The sequence below is a fragment of the Triticum urartu genome, chromosome 5 (genome assembly GCF_003073215.2).
Source record: "Triticum urartu cultivar G1812 chromosome 5, Tu2.1, whole genome shotgun sequence".
In the NCBI taxonomy this organism is placed as follows: Eukaryota; Viridiplantae; Streptophyta; class Magnoliopsida; order Poales; family Poaceae; genus Triticum; species Triticum urartu.
Window position 1 is genome coordinate 388294382 of NC_053026.1, and position 15308 is coordinate 388309689.

Consider the following 15308-nt stretch of genomic DNA (forward strand, 5'->3'; position numbering starts at 1 on the left):
GACATTACTTCTGGGATGACCCACATCTTTATAAAGAAGGAGTAGATGGTGTTATTAGACGTTGTGTACCTGAGCATGAACAGGAACAAATCCTACACAAGTGCCACTCCGAGGCTTATGGAGGACAACATGCTGGAGATAGAACTGCACATAAGGTATTGCAATCCGGTTTTTATTGGCCTACTCTCTTCAAGGATGCCCTTAAGTTTGTTTTGTCTTGTGATGAATGTCAGAGAATTGGTAATATTAGTAGACGTCAAGAAATGCCTATGAATTATTCACTTGTTATTGAACCATTTGATGTTTGGGGCTTTGATTATATGGGACTGTTTCCTTCCTCTAATGGGTATACACATATTTTAGTTGTTGTTGATTACGTTACTAAGTGGGTAGAAGTTATTCCAACTAGCAGTGCTGATCATAACACCTCTATTAAGATGCTTAAAGAAGTTATTTTTCTGAGGTTTGGAGTCCCTAGATACTTAATGACTGATGGTGGTTCACATTTTATTCATGGTGCCTTTTGTAAAAATGCTTGCTAAGTATGATGTTAATCATAGAATTGCATCTCCATATCATCCACAATCTAGTGGTCAAGTAGAACTTTGCAATAGGGAGCTTAAATTAATTTTGCAAAAGAGTGTCAATAGATCTATAAAGAATTGGTCCAAGAAACTTGATGATGCATTGTGGGCTTATACAACTGCATATAAAAATCCAATGGGTATGTCTCCATATAAAATGGTTTATGGTAAAGCATGTCACTTACCTCTGGAATTAGAACATAAGGCATATTGGGCTATTAAAGAGCTCAACTATGACTTCAAACTTGCTGGTGAGAAGTGGCTTTTTGACATTAGCTCACTTGATGAATGGAGCACCCATGCCTACAAGAATGCCAAACTGTTTAAAGAAACAGTTAAAAGATGGCATGACAAAAGGATACAAAAACTTGAGTTTGATGTAGGTGACTACGTATTGTTATACAACTCTCGTTTAAGATTTTTTGCAGGCAAACTTCTCTCTAAATGGGAAGGTCCTTAAGTTATCGAGGAGGTCTACCGTTCCAGTGCCATAAAAATCAACAACTTCGAAGGCACAAATCCGAGGGTGGTGAACGGTCAAAGAATCAAACATTATATCTCAGGTAATTCCATAAATGTTGAAACTGATGTTATTGAAACCGTAACCCTGGAGGAATACATAAGGGACACTTTCCGGAACGTTTTAGACTCTGAAAAGGAATAGGTATGTGGTACGGTAAGTAAACCGACTCCAAAACATTTCTAATAGCAATTTTTCTTCGTTTTGGAATATTTAAGAAAATAGGAAAATAAGAAGTAGTCCTGGAAGGACACGAGGCGTCCACGAGGGTGGAGGGTGCGCCCTACCCCCCTGGGCGCCCCCCTGCCTCGTGGGCACCCCGTGTGCTCTCCGGACTCCGTTTTCTTGCACGATACTTCTTATGGTCGGTAAAAATTCATTATATAATCTCCCGAAGGTTTTGACCACCGTATCACGCAAATATCATCTGTCTTTGTTTCGAGCTATTTCTGCTGCAGATTAGAGCAATATGTCATCCCAAGATTCGGAGGGAGAAAGCTATGTGGTTGATTACCTTGCAGATGGTTTACGTGGACTTGGACCATTGTGGTTGGACCACGGAGGAAGAACAAGACTATGAGCCTAAGAGAAAGGAGGAGACGATCTCAGACGAAGATGAAGTCCCATTACCTCAACCTGGGGACATGCATGTGGAGTTCAAAAGGTCAAGCCTCCCTAATAGAGCAAAGAAACTTAAGATCGAGTTTATCCCTTTTTGTCTCTTGGAGGAGAACAAACAAGAATTATGCAAAAAGGTATTAAGCCTTGAGCGGGAGATCGAGGACCTAAGGGAGCAAAATTCTATCCTCAAGCGCAAATTAAGGAAGAAGCACACGTTATCAACAACTCCATCATCACCACCTCCGAGGAAGGAAACATAAACACATGGGTATGTGCACTCCCCTTGGCAACTGCCAAGCTTGGGGGAGTGCCCCGGTATCGTATCACCATCACTTTTATCTTTACCGTTATCCTTAGTCCGATCCTTTTGGTAATATCTTGATCTAGTGGAATAAAGTTTTAGTATGATCTAGTTTTAGTTTTGCTTTATGATCCTTCTATGTAATCGAGTCTGTGAGCCATATATATAGTAAAGATTAGTGTTGAGTCAAGGGCTTGATTATTTTGCTATGATCTTGAGGGAATAAAATAAAAGAAAAAGAAATAAAAATAAATAAAGAGATCATATGGATCTTGTGGAGAGTAACAACTTCACATATAAAGAGTATGATGAATAAAAGTTGTTGAGAGTTAATAAAATAAGAGAGGTTTTCACATATAAATATACTATCTTGGACATCTTTTATGATTGTGAGCACTCATTAAAGTATGATATGCTAAAGAGTTGACGTTGGACAAGGAAGAAAACGTAATGGGTTATGTTTTCTTACATCTAAGATAAATTATATTGTCATGGATCATCCAACATGTTGAGCTTGCCTTTCCCTCTCTTGCTAGCCAATTTCTTTGCACCAAGTAGATATACTACTTGTGCTTCCAAAGTATCCCTAAACCCAGTTTTGCCATGAGAGTCCACCATATCTACCTATGGATTGAGTAAGATCCTTCAAGTAAGTTGTCATCGTTGCAAGCAATAAAAATTTCTCTCTAAATATGTATGATTTATTAGTACGGAGAAAATAAGCTTTATACGATCTTGTGATGTGGAAGAAATAAAAGCGACAGACTGCATAATAAAGGTCCATATCATAAGTGGCAATATAAAGTGGCGATATTTTGCATTAAGATTTTGTGCATCCAACCATAAAAGCACATGACAACCTGTGCTTCCCTGTGCGAAGGGCTTATCTTTTATTCTTATCTTATACTTCATGCAAGGGTTACGGTGATCTTCACCTTTCCTTTTTACATTTTATCCTTTGGCAAGCACAATGTGATGGAAAGATCCTGATATATATATATATATATATATATATATACAGTCGGTCTATTTTGATAATATTATCAGAATAACTATTCTGATAACACTTCCGCACTGCATGCTCAACACGAGGGCACTGCACTTTCTTTAGCAAGAGCACTGCATTACAGAGACTAGTGAACTTCGTGTCGTAAAAAACTGTACGCAGTGTTTTTTCAGTACTGTTTTTGTCTAGTTTTTTAACCGTTTGTCGGAACGAGGTGTATGATATAAGGTTGGAAAGCTATGGATTAGGCGCAACTTCGCCATGTTGAACACTTTTCGAGATTCCTCACGGTTTAAGAGCAGTTTTGAAAATGGTGCGGCCCATGACGAGTGGCAGCGAGCGTTTTTCGCGTTTTTTTCTAAACCGCTCGTCGGAATGAAGCAAACAATACACCGTTGGATAGATATCGTCGAGGCGCATCTTTTTCATAACTATTATTTTCTCTAATTCATTACGGTTTAAGAGCAGTTTCAAATTTACTAAATCACGCAATTCTGTTTTTCAAAAAAATTCAAATTTTCGGTACTGTTTTCGCTCCAGTTTTCTAAACGTTTGTCGAAACAAGGCGTGTAATATACCGTTGAAAAGCTATGGGCGAGGCGCAACTTTCATATGTTGAAATGTTTTTTAGATTCCTTATGGTTTTAAGTTAATTTTAAAAATCGTGCGGCGAACGACGAGTGGCAGCAGCCGTTTTTCGTGAAATTTTCACAAACCGCTTGTCGAAATGATTCAAATGATACGCTGTTGGAAAGGTATCAACGAGACGCAACTTTTTCATGTAGAACATGCTCTCTAATTCCTTATGGGTTAATAGCAATTTTGAATTTACCGAAATGCGGACACTCTGTTTTTCGTGACAACAAAATCGATGAGTGAACCGCATCGGACAGAAAACCGCACTGCTCCGAACTGAAAACCGCACTGCGTCAGATAGTGAAGTGAACTTCATGATTTCTCGTGTCGAACGTAAATTTTTTGTGTGTTTCATACCACGGGACGAGAGTAGAAAACCACACACAAGAGAGTAGCGAGCCACACCAACGAGAGTAGTGAACTTCATACTTTTTTTTGGCAATCTTGCTTTACAGAGTGAACCACTTTGACTCACTACAAATGAACCGCATTGCAATGGCGACAAAGGGAATTGCATTATTTTTTATTTTTTGCTAGCATTTTCTCTTTATAATTTCATCTCAACTGCGAGGCCAGGTGTAGTGAACCGCATGCGACAGCGAAATGCACTGCAAGTGCCGATGCAATTTTTTTTTGAACACGCGACGCCATGCAAAAACAATTGCAATTCAAATTTTGCATCAAAGGAAGTGAGCCACGACCCAATTCGGAACAAACTGCATGTTTTTTGTCGTAGCCACCAAGGGGTTTTTAACAAAGAAACTACATCATGCTTTGTAGAAGTTTTTACAAAGTAAACTCCTCTATACTATACACTGCACTACCAATCTCAATGGACAATTTTTTATGAACTTTACCATGGGAGCCCAATCGAACTCCACAACTCACAATACAGGACATCAATCAAACTCTAAACGAACTGCACACAAGAGAGCGAGTCTTGCGTATTTTTTATAATTGGTTTTTCCTTCTTTTCTGCATTAGAGAACAGAGTGGACTGATCTGTGTCTTCATTCGAGCTCACACCGAGCAGCACACACGCACTGCAAAAAGAAACTTTAACATGCGAATTGCAAAAATAAAAAAGTGGGCTGCAGCACTTGGTCGTCGATGAGGTCGCTATCGAACGAGATCCATGGTGTGGCGCAGGGACAAGATTGAGATGGCCATGGCGCCACCTGTGGGGCACAAGCGAGATGTGAGGGAGAGGTGAGGAGGAAGAAGGAAAGGACAGAGAGGAGGGCGCTCACCTCCGGTGTTGTTGTGTTGTTGTCGTCCAGCGCATCGGCGTGGGGAGGGGCGGGTGGCCGGAACCGTACTGCTTGCCCGCAACGCCAGAACCACGTACCAGCAGTAGAATAGCACAATTATGACTTGAGCACCACTGATGTCTAATAGCACTGCACAAAAACAAAAAAACTGATAAAATCTAAACACACAAAATAAAACTGCACTGCACAAAAACAACAAAAACTTGAGCACCACCAGCGATGTACTGCAGCAGTGAGTTAGCTGAACCGCATAGAGGCGGCAACTGAGCTGCACAGGGGCAAATTTACCCCATGAGACCTTTGCGAGCTGCTGCCCACGCACGGGCCGCACTGCACGGATACGCCAGCGGACTGCACGGAGGCGAGCTCACCTGACGCAGTGCACACTACCTACAAGCAAAACCTACAAAATTTTGCAAGTGTACCACATCACTCGTTTCGCCGAGCTGCACGGCAATGGTCTCTCGGCTACAAAATGGCCCTGTTGAAACGCATCTATCCAAAAGAGGAGATCATGGGGCCGAGCCAGAGAGATCAAAGGTTGAATAGAGGTTCGAGGTGGGGAATTCGTCCTGGAGCAGGCCAGCTGGATCCGGACGGGTGCGTCGCCATGGTGGGTCGTTGAATTTGGCCTTGGGGGCTGCGCCCGTCGCGGCGGCGTAGGGAGGAAGGTTAGGGGAGACCCGTGCTCGGTGGCTGGCCTGATCCAGCAGCACGATGCAGCGTGATGGACTCAAGGAGGGAGGTTGCCAAATGCAGGAGGAAGGGGGTAGGAGGGCGAGGCAAGATGGCAGATCCGGTCGGGGAGAAGGTCACCTGGTGGGGGCGCGGAGGAGGCATGAGATTGAGCGGGGACAGTGCGGGTCACGCCCATCAGCGGCAAGTCGTGGCTGCCCCCACCTCGATCTGGACTGAGCCGTCGTTGTGGGAGGCGGCCGCCCACTGCTGGATCCGGCGCAGGGGAGGGAGACTGTGGTGGATGCGGTGGTGGTGGCGGGGAAAGCGCTGGCGGTCGGAGGTAGTAGGGGGCACGGTGGCGGCGCCCACAGAAGGTGGAGCTCGTAGAAGGTTAACGGGGCTTGGTGGGGCAGGGCAGCACTGGCCTGGGGTGGTGCTACGGTGGCGGCACCGGGGACAACGCGGCACTGCAGCGGCCCAGGGTGCAGGGTGATGCTCCGGCTGCGGCGCGGTAGAAGGTGGAGGGTAGGTGGGGGTTTGGATCGGTGGAGGAGGAAGTGGGTGTCGTGCGGTGTGGGTTGGGGATGACTTTTCTGCGGTTTGTTAGTGGGGTTAAGTGGTTCAGTTTGTGGCATGGGACAGTAATGAGGTGTTATCAGAATAAGGCTTAGGTGTTATTAGAATAAGGTCTTAAAGGGTGTTATCATAATAGACCCATCCTATATATATATATGGCTAATTGGATGTGGGTTTTCATGAACTATTATCATTGACATTACCCTTGAGGTAAAAAGTTGGGAGGCAAAACTATAAGCCCCTATCTTTCTCTGTGTCCGATTAAAACTTCATAACCATAAATATCGCGTGAGTGTTAGCAATTGTGAAAGACTAAATGATGGTTGAGTATGTGGACTTGCTGAGAAGCTCTTATATTGACTCTTCTCTATGTTATGATAAATTGCAATTGCTTCAATGACTGAGATTATAGATTGTTAGTTTTCAATGAAGTTTCTGATTCATACTTGAGTATGTGGATGAATTGTTACTTTAGCATAAGAGATCATATGACAATATATATATATATATGTTGTTTTAAGAATGATCATGGTGCCCTCATGTCCGTATTTTATTTTATCGACACCTCTATCTCTAAACACGTGGACATATTTTTCGATTTCGGCTTTCGCTTGAGGACAAGCAAGGTCTAAGATTGGGGGAGTTGATATGTCCATTTTGCATCATGCTTTTATATCAATATTTATTGCATTATGGGTTGTTATTACACATTATGTCACAATACTTATGCCTTTTCTCTCTTATTTTACAAGGTTTACATGAAGAGCGGGAATGCCGGCAGCTGGAATTCTGGGCTGGAAAAAGGAGCAAATATTAGAGACCTATTCTGCACATCTCCAAATGTCCTGAAACTCCACGGGAATTATTTTCAATATATATAAAAAATATTAGGTGAAAGAAGTACCAGAGGGGGGCCACCCACCGTCCACAAGGGTGGGGGCGCGCCCCCCTGCCTCGTGGGCCCCCCTGATGGACCTCTGATGCCCATCTTTGGCTATATGGAGTCTTTCATCGAGGAAAAAATCATAAGAAAGCTGACGGGACGAAACTCCGCCGCCACGAGGCGGAACCTTGGTGAAACCAATATAGGGCTCCGGTGGAGCTGTTCTGCCGGGGAAACTTCCCCCCGAGAGGGGGAAATCATCACCATCGTCATCACCAATGATCCTCTCATCGGGAGGGGGTCAATCTCCATCAACATCTTCACCAGCACCATCTCGTCTCAAACCCTAGTTCATCTCTTGTATCCAATCTTTGTATCCAAACCTCAGATCGGTACGTGTGGGTTGCTAGTAGTGTTGATTACTCCTTGTAGTTGATGCTAGTTGGTTTACTTGGTGGAAGATCATATGTTCAGATCCATTATACATATTAATACCCCTCTGATTATGAACATGAATATGATTTGTGAGTAGTTACGTTTGTTCCTGAGGACATGGGAGAAGTCTTGCTATAAGTAGTCATGTGAATTTGGTATTCGTTCGATATTTTGATGAGATGTATGTTATCATCCCTCTAGTGGTGTCATGTGAACGTCGACTACATGACACTTCACCATTGTTTGGGCCTAGAGGGAGGCATTGGGAAGTAATAAGTAGATGATGGGTTGCTAGAGTGACAGAAGCTTAAACCCTAGTTTATGAGTTGCTTCGTAAGGGGCTAATTTGGATCCATATGTTTAATGCTATGGTTAGGTTTACCTTAATACTTCTGTTGTAGTTGCGGATGCTTGCAATAGGGGTTAATCATAAGTGGGATGCTTGTCCAAGTAAGGGCAGTATCCAAGCACCGGTCCACCCACATATCAAATTATCAAAGTACCAAACGCGAATCATACGAGCGTGATGAAAACTAGCTTGACGATAATTCCCATGTGTCCTCGGGAGTGCTTTCCTTTATGTAAGAGTTTGTCCAGGCTTGTCCTTTGCTACAAAAAGGATTGGGCCATCTTGATGCACCTTATTTACTTGCATTACTTGTCACTCATTACAAATTACTTTATCATAAAACTATCTGTTACCGATAATTTTAGTGCTTGCAGAGAATACCTTGCTAAAAACCTCTTATCATTTCCCTCTACTTCTCGTTGGGTTCGACACTCTTACTTATCGAAAAGGCTACGATAGATCCCCTACACTTGTGGGTCATCAGTGTGTAACCGTGACTGTCTCTTTTCGGGTGCATTCAAGAAGAGAACATGGTTGGGTTATGTTTGAACGTAAGTAGTTCATGATCACTTCTTGATCATTACTAGTTTGCGACCGTTTCCGTAGTTTCTTATCTTACTCTTGTACTCGTAAGTTAGCCACCATACAATGCTTAGTGCTTCTTGTAGCGACCCGACATCAAACGGTCAAGTCTCTATGCTTCAGTGTCATCCCTGGATCGGTAATGCTGACACACCAGTACTTGAGGATTTTTACCAGAGTAGCAATCACACACTTATTACATCGAATGTCTCCAAAGAGAACTTATTACAATAAATATGGCTTAAGGCCATCTAATATGATAACAGCGGAAGGCTTGGAAGATAGAGTGAGTCCATCAACTCCAACGGCATAGCTGAGCTGCACGGCAACGACCTAACGAACCTTACTCTTTGTCTGAAAAGTCTGCAACATAATACGTTGCAGCCCGAAACGGGTCAGCACATGGAATATGCTGGCAAAATAACATAGTAGAGCAAGAACAGAATAGTGCTATCACTACATGCACACTTGGCTGGTGGAACGCTCTAGGGTTATAGTTTTGCGAAAAGCCAAATTTTCCCTACAACAAAGGAATGGATTTTATTTAACTATCATGGTAGTTGAAACATCATTGAGAAGGTTCCTCCAACTCAATCCCAATTAAAGTAATTATCAACCCAACAATATTAATTTAAAGTGATGAGATAGTTAAGATACTCCAAGTACTAGATACTCAAGATTTGTCCATAACCGGGGACACGGCTAACCATGATTAGTTTGTACACTCTGCAGAGGTTTGCGCACTTTTCCCCACAAGACTCGATCACCTCCGTTGATTTTCTCGCACTACATGGTGTTTGAGAAATGGATGACCGAGACACAGTCTTTCAGAAACATTAACTCTTTACTCCGTGCAGACCATACCAAACCTTCAATCCCACTACCTACTGATCCACCTCTTCAAGAGCTTCACGTGACTTACTCAACTATGCTAGAGCCCATAATAGCTTGTGGCTGCACACATAAGTTTCTAGCATGAATCATCTCAGTTCCCTTTGAACCTGGGTGGCGGTCCATAGGAAGATCACACGGGTACTCCGGGATTTCCAAAAAAATACAAGCAACACTGGGTACTCCAGGTGCCTCAATCCACCCAGATGTGTATTTAAGTTGCCACCTTAAGTTGAACCATTAATTAACAATCTCACATCTGTCATGGATTTCACTCACCCAAACCACGTCTACGAGCATATCATAGCAATATAAGCAATGCGTAGAAGTAACTCCCAAGGGTTTGAATGTAACAGGGTAATAGGTTCTACCTCATCAATTACTTCCCAACCCACATGTTAATGACATCCTAACCATGCAATGTTTGAGGATTGGAACTAATGCATAAAAACTGGGTGATAAAGGGGTATGATCAAAGTGTTACTTGCCTTGCTGACGATCCGCGTAACCTAGAGACTCCAAATAACATGCTTCGCACTCCGGGAATTCTATCGCAAACAAACAATAGCATACATAAGCAATCAAGCAAAGAAAACACAGGTAAATCTCAAATAAGAGTATCTAACCAGAAAGTTCAACTTAAGAACTCCGGTTTGCAAAAGGAATCAAATCGAACGGAGCAACGAAACTCAAACGACGAAAGAAACAAGATCTGTTTACTAATCTGGATCTAGGTCAAATTTTCATGTAGCAAAAACTTGTGCAAGTTGGTTAAGCGGAAAGAGGGTCTCGAGACGAAGATCTAGGCGTTTGAATCGCCTGATTCCGACTAACGAGCGAAAAGATAAACTAGAACGAAAATCGAATCAGAAATCGCGATCAGAAATAATCGCAGAATAATCCGATAAAAAGAAACTAACGAACAGGCTAACGAACAAGCGTTGCTTATCTGTAACTAACGACGAAAGCCGTTCGTTAAAATGAATGTCCGGACGAACGTCCGCTAAAAAGAAAAACCAGAAAAAAATCCGGCGAACCAAAAAAACCGACTAGGGTTTTCTTTTAAAAAAACCTGATCAGTTTTCTTTAAAAAACGGCGGCTACCTCGTCGATCCGGCGAGACGCAGCAGTGACGGCAGGGCGAGGCGCGGCAGCGGCAGCAGGGCAGCGCGGCGAGGCGGCACGGCAGCGGCGAGGTGGCGCGGCGCGGGCGGGGCTGCGGGCGGCGGGTGGTGGTGGCGGTGGTGGCGGGGCGGGTGGGTATATAAGGAGGGGGGTGGTGCCTTGGGTGAGGGGGCACGGCGCGGCAACGGAGTCCGAGCCAGACTCCTGTTCGGCGGCGGCGGCGCGGTCTCTCGCTAGGAGACGATGGCGCGGGGAGGTGGGCCGGCGCTAGGCTTTGGCCCAGCTAGGCCTTGGCGCATTTTTTTTAAAAAAAATTCCGCTGAAACTCAGAAAAATCGTAGAAAATAAAATAATATTCTAAAAATGCCAAAACAAATTTTCTCCGTCTAAATAAAATATTTAGAACAAGATGAACATTTTCTTGGCCCTAAAATGGAATTTTGAAAAGTGCAATTTTTCTAATGCAAACAAAATTGCAATAAAAATCCAAATCAAAGCAAAAATTGATTTTAATATTTTTCCACCAATATTTCATTTATTTTGGAGAAGTCATATTATCTCCTCTCATATATTTTAATATGAAATATTTTAGGAGAGAAAAATAATTAAAACCAAAAGTCCTTGTTTCAATATTTGATAAAAATCAAATATGAAATCTGGGAAATCCCCAACTCTATCCGAGGGTCCTTGAGTTGCGTAGGATTTCGAGGATCGCGAGAGGAAATGCAATAAAATATGATATGCAAGAATGATCTATGTATAACATTCCAAATTGAAAATTTGGGATGTTACAAACCTACCCCCCCCCTTAAGATGAATCTCGCCCTCGAGATTTGGGTTGGCTAGAAAATAGGTGTGGGTGGTCCTTGCGAAGATCATCCTCTCGTTCCCACGTGGCTTCGTCCTCGGTATGGTGGCTCCACTGAACTTTGCAAAACTTCATGACCTTGCTGCAGGTGACTCGACTGGCAAACTCCAAAATCTTGACTGGCTTCTCCTCATAAGTCAAGTCATTGTCCAACTGAATCGCCTCCAAGGGTACGGTATCCCTTAGTGGTATGTTGGCCATCTCAGCATGGCACTTCTTCAACTGGGAAACGTGAAACACATCGTGAACTCCTGCCAGTCCTTCAAGTAACTCCAAAGCGACCCGACCTCAAACGGTTAAGTCTCTGTGCTTCAGTGTCATCCCTGGATCGGTAATGCTGACACACACAGTACTCGAGGATTTATAAGAGAGTAGCAATCACACACTTATTACATCGAATGTCTCCAAAGAGAACTTATTACAATAAATATGGCTTAAGGCCATCTAATACGATAACAGCGGAAGGCTTGGAAGATAAAGTGAGTCCATCAACTCCAATGACATAGCTGAGCTGCACGACAACGACCTAACGAACCTTACTCTTCGTCTGAAAAGTCTGCAACATAATACGTTGCAGCCCGAAATGGGTCAGCACAGGGAATATGCTGGCAAAATAACACAGTAGAGCAAGAACAGAATAATGCTATCACTACATGCATATTTGGCTGGTGGAAATCTCTAGGGTTATAGTTTTGCGAAAAGCCAATTTTCCCTACAACAAAGGAATAGATTTTATTTAACTATCATGGTAGTTGAAACATCATTGAGAAGGTTCCTCCAACTTGTAGGCAACTTCTCCCATCTATTCCAAAACACGATATGGTCCTACAAATCTCGGGGCTAACTTTCCCTTAACTCCAAAACGTTTCACTCCTCGCAAAGGCGATACTCGCAGATAGGCTCGGTCTCCAATTTCATAGGTTACCTCCTTGCGTTTCGAATCTGCATAACTCTTCTGTCTGGACTGAGCTATCTTCAGTCTATCCCGGATCAGTTTAACCTTCTCCTCAGACTCTTTGATCAAGTCTGGTCCAAACAACTGTCGGTCTCCGACTTCATCCCACATCAATGGTGTTCTGCACCTTTGTCCATACAGGGCTTCAAATGGTGCCATCTTCAAACTGGCTTGGTAACTGTTGTTGTATGAGAACTCTGCGTAAGGCAGACTGTCATCCCAACTAGATCCATAATCGAGCGCACAGGCTCTCAACATGTCCTCCAGAATCTGATTGACTCTCTCGGTCTGTCCATCCGTCTACGGGTGGAATGCTATACTGAACTCCAATCTGGTTCCTAGAGTCTGGTGCAGCTGATGCCAAAACTTCGAAGTAAACTGCGTTCCTCTATCCGATACGATGATCCTCGGAACTCCATGCAGACATACGATCCTGGTCATATATATCTTGGCCAACTTTGCACTAGTATAAGTTGTTTTCACGGGGATAAAGTGTGCCACTTTGGTCAAACGGTCAACTACTACCCATATAGAATCATATCCCGATTTGGTCCTGGGTAATCCGGTGATAAAATCCATGCCAAGTTTATCCCACTTCCATTCGGGTATCAGCATAGGCTGTAACAATCTTGCTGGCTTTTGATGCTCTGCCTTCACTCTCTGACATACATCATATATGGCCACATACTCGGCGATATCCTTCTTCATCCCTGTCCACCAGAAACGTTCCTTCAAATCCAAATACATCTTGGTGTTTCCGGGGTGTATCGAGTATGGTGAGTCATGAGCCTCCTGAAGTATTAATTTCCTGATTTCTGTGTTATTGGGCACATAAACACGGTCCTCAAACCATAAGGTGTCGTGTTCATCCTCACGAAAACCATTGACCTTTCCTTCGCTCATTTTCTTCTTTATCTCGGCAATCTCTTTGTCATCCTTCTGAGCTTCTCAAATCTTTCCCAACAATGTAGACTGCACCTCCATTGTTGCAACAAAACTTCTAGGAACAATCTCCAATCGAAGTTCCCGGAGATCCCCTGCTAACTCCTTCGGCAATCCCGTTCTTATTAGGGTATTAGCATAACTCTTCCGGCTCAACGCATCTGCTACGACATTGGCTTTTCCTGGATGATAATGAAGCTTCATGTCATAATCCTTTACGAGCTCCAACCATCTTCTCTGCCTAAGGTTCAGCTCCTTCTGGGTGAAAATGTACTTCAAACTCTTATGATCCGTGTACACATCACAATGATTTCCAATAAAGTAATTCTCCAAGTCTTCAACGCATGCACTACGGTTGCTAGCTCCAAATCATGCGTGGCATAATTTAACTCGTGTGGTTTTAGTTGTCATGAGGCATACAAAACAACTCTTCTATCCTACATAAGCACACTTCCAAGTCCTAAGCGAGAGGCGTCGCAATATACTTGGAAATCCTTACGTATATCTGGCAGTATCAGCACTGGGCTGTAGTCAAATGTTTCTTCAACTCCTGGAAACTTGCCTCGCAATCTTTCATCCATTTAAACTTGGTATCCTTCTTCAATAATTCTGTCATGGGCTTTGCAGTCTTTGAAAAATTCTCAATGAATCTATGGTAGTATCCTGTGAGTCCAAGAAAACTGCGGATCTCGCTAACTGAAGTTGGTGCCAACCATTCAGTGACTGACTGAACCTTGGTGGGGTCTACTGCTATACCTTCTCCTGATATAACATGTCCAAGGAATCCGACTTCCTTCAACCAAAACTCACATTTGCTGAACTTGGCATATAATTGATGTTCCCTGAGTTTCTCGAGAACTAATCACAAATGCTCCTTGTGTTCCTCTTCATTCTTCGAATATACCATGATATCATCAATGAACACCACAACAAACTTATCCAAATATTCCATGAACACCTTGTTCATCATGCTCATGAAATAGGCAGGGGCGTTAGTCAGTCCAAACGACATGACCGTATATTCGTATAACCCGTGCCGTGTGGTGAATGCTGTCTTTGGTATATCCTTCTCTTGTATCTTCAACTGATGGTATCCCGATCGCAGATCGATCTTCGAAAACACCTTAGCTCCTAGCAGCTGGTCAAACATATAATTGATCATCGGCAATGGGTACTTGTTCTTGATCGTCACTTCATTCAATGCCCGATAATCAACAACCATTCTTAGGGACTTATCCTTCTTCTCGACCAAAAGCACTGGGGCTCCCCATGGTGATGAACTCCGTCGAATGTAACCTTTCTCCAATAACTCCTTGATATGTTTCTTAATCTCCTCCAGATCATTCGCGGGCATCCTATAGGGTCTCTTGGATATTGGCCCTGTGCCTGGCAATAGCTCTATCAAAAACTCGATATCTCAGTCCGGTGGCATGCCTGGCAACTCCTCTGGGAAAACATCCGGGTAATCTTTTACTACAGGCACTTCCTCCTGAAAAACTCCCGTGAGGGTATTTACTTGGCTACTTCGTGGTGCATGCCTAGATATATACTTGATCCTTTTTCCCTCCGGGGTGATGAGACAAATTGACTTACTAACACAGTCAATGTTTCCTCCGTACCTTAACATCCAGTCCATTCCTAATATCACAATCAAATCCTTGTGACTCCAAGATAATTAGGTCGGATGGAAAAACATGGCTACCAATGGTTAATGGTATCTTGTCACACCATCGACTAGCCATATACTCTGCTCCAGGTGAGCATACTAATAGAGGGGTCCTAAGGGTTTGGGTCGGTAGTTTAAACTTATCCACGAATTCCCTTGATATGTATGAATGCGATGCACCAGTATCAAAAAGAACAAGAGCGGTAAATGACTTGACCAAAAACTTACCTATAACCGCGTCTGGCTGCTCTTCAACCTACTCCACGTTAACGTGGTTCACTTGTCCTTTGTTGAATGGATTGGGCTTCTTCCCAGCGCTCCCGTTTTCGTTTCCATTCTTCCCTTCAGGGCACTCCGTGGCATAGTGTCCAGTCTTCCCACACTTGAAACAAGTAACGTGGCTTAGGTCTCTCTTGGTG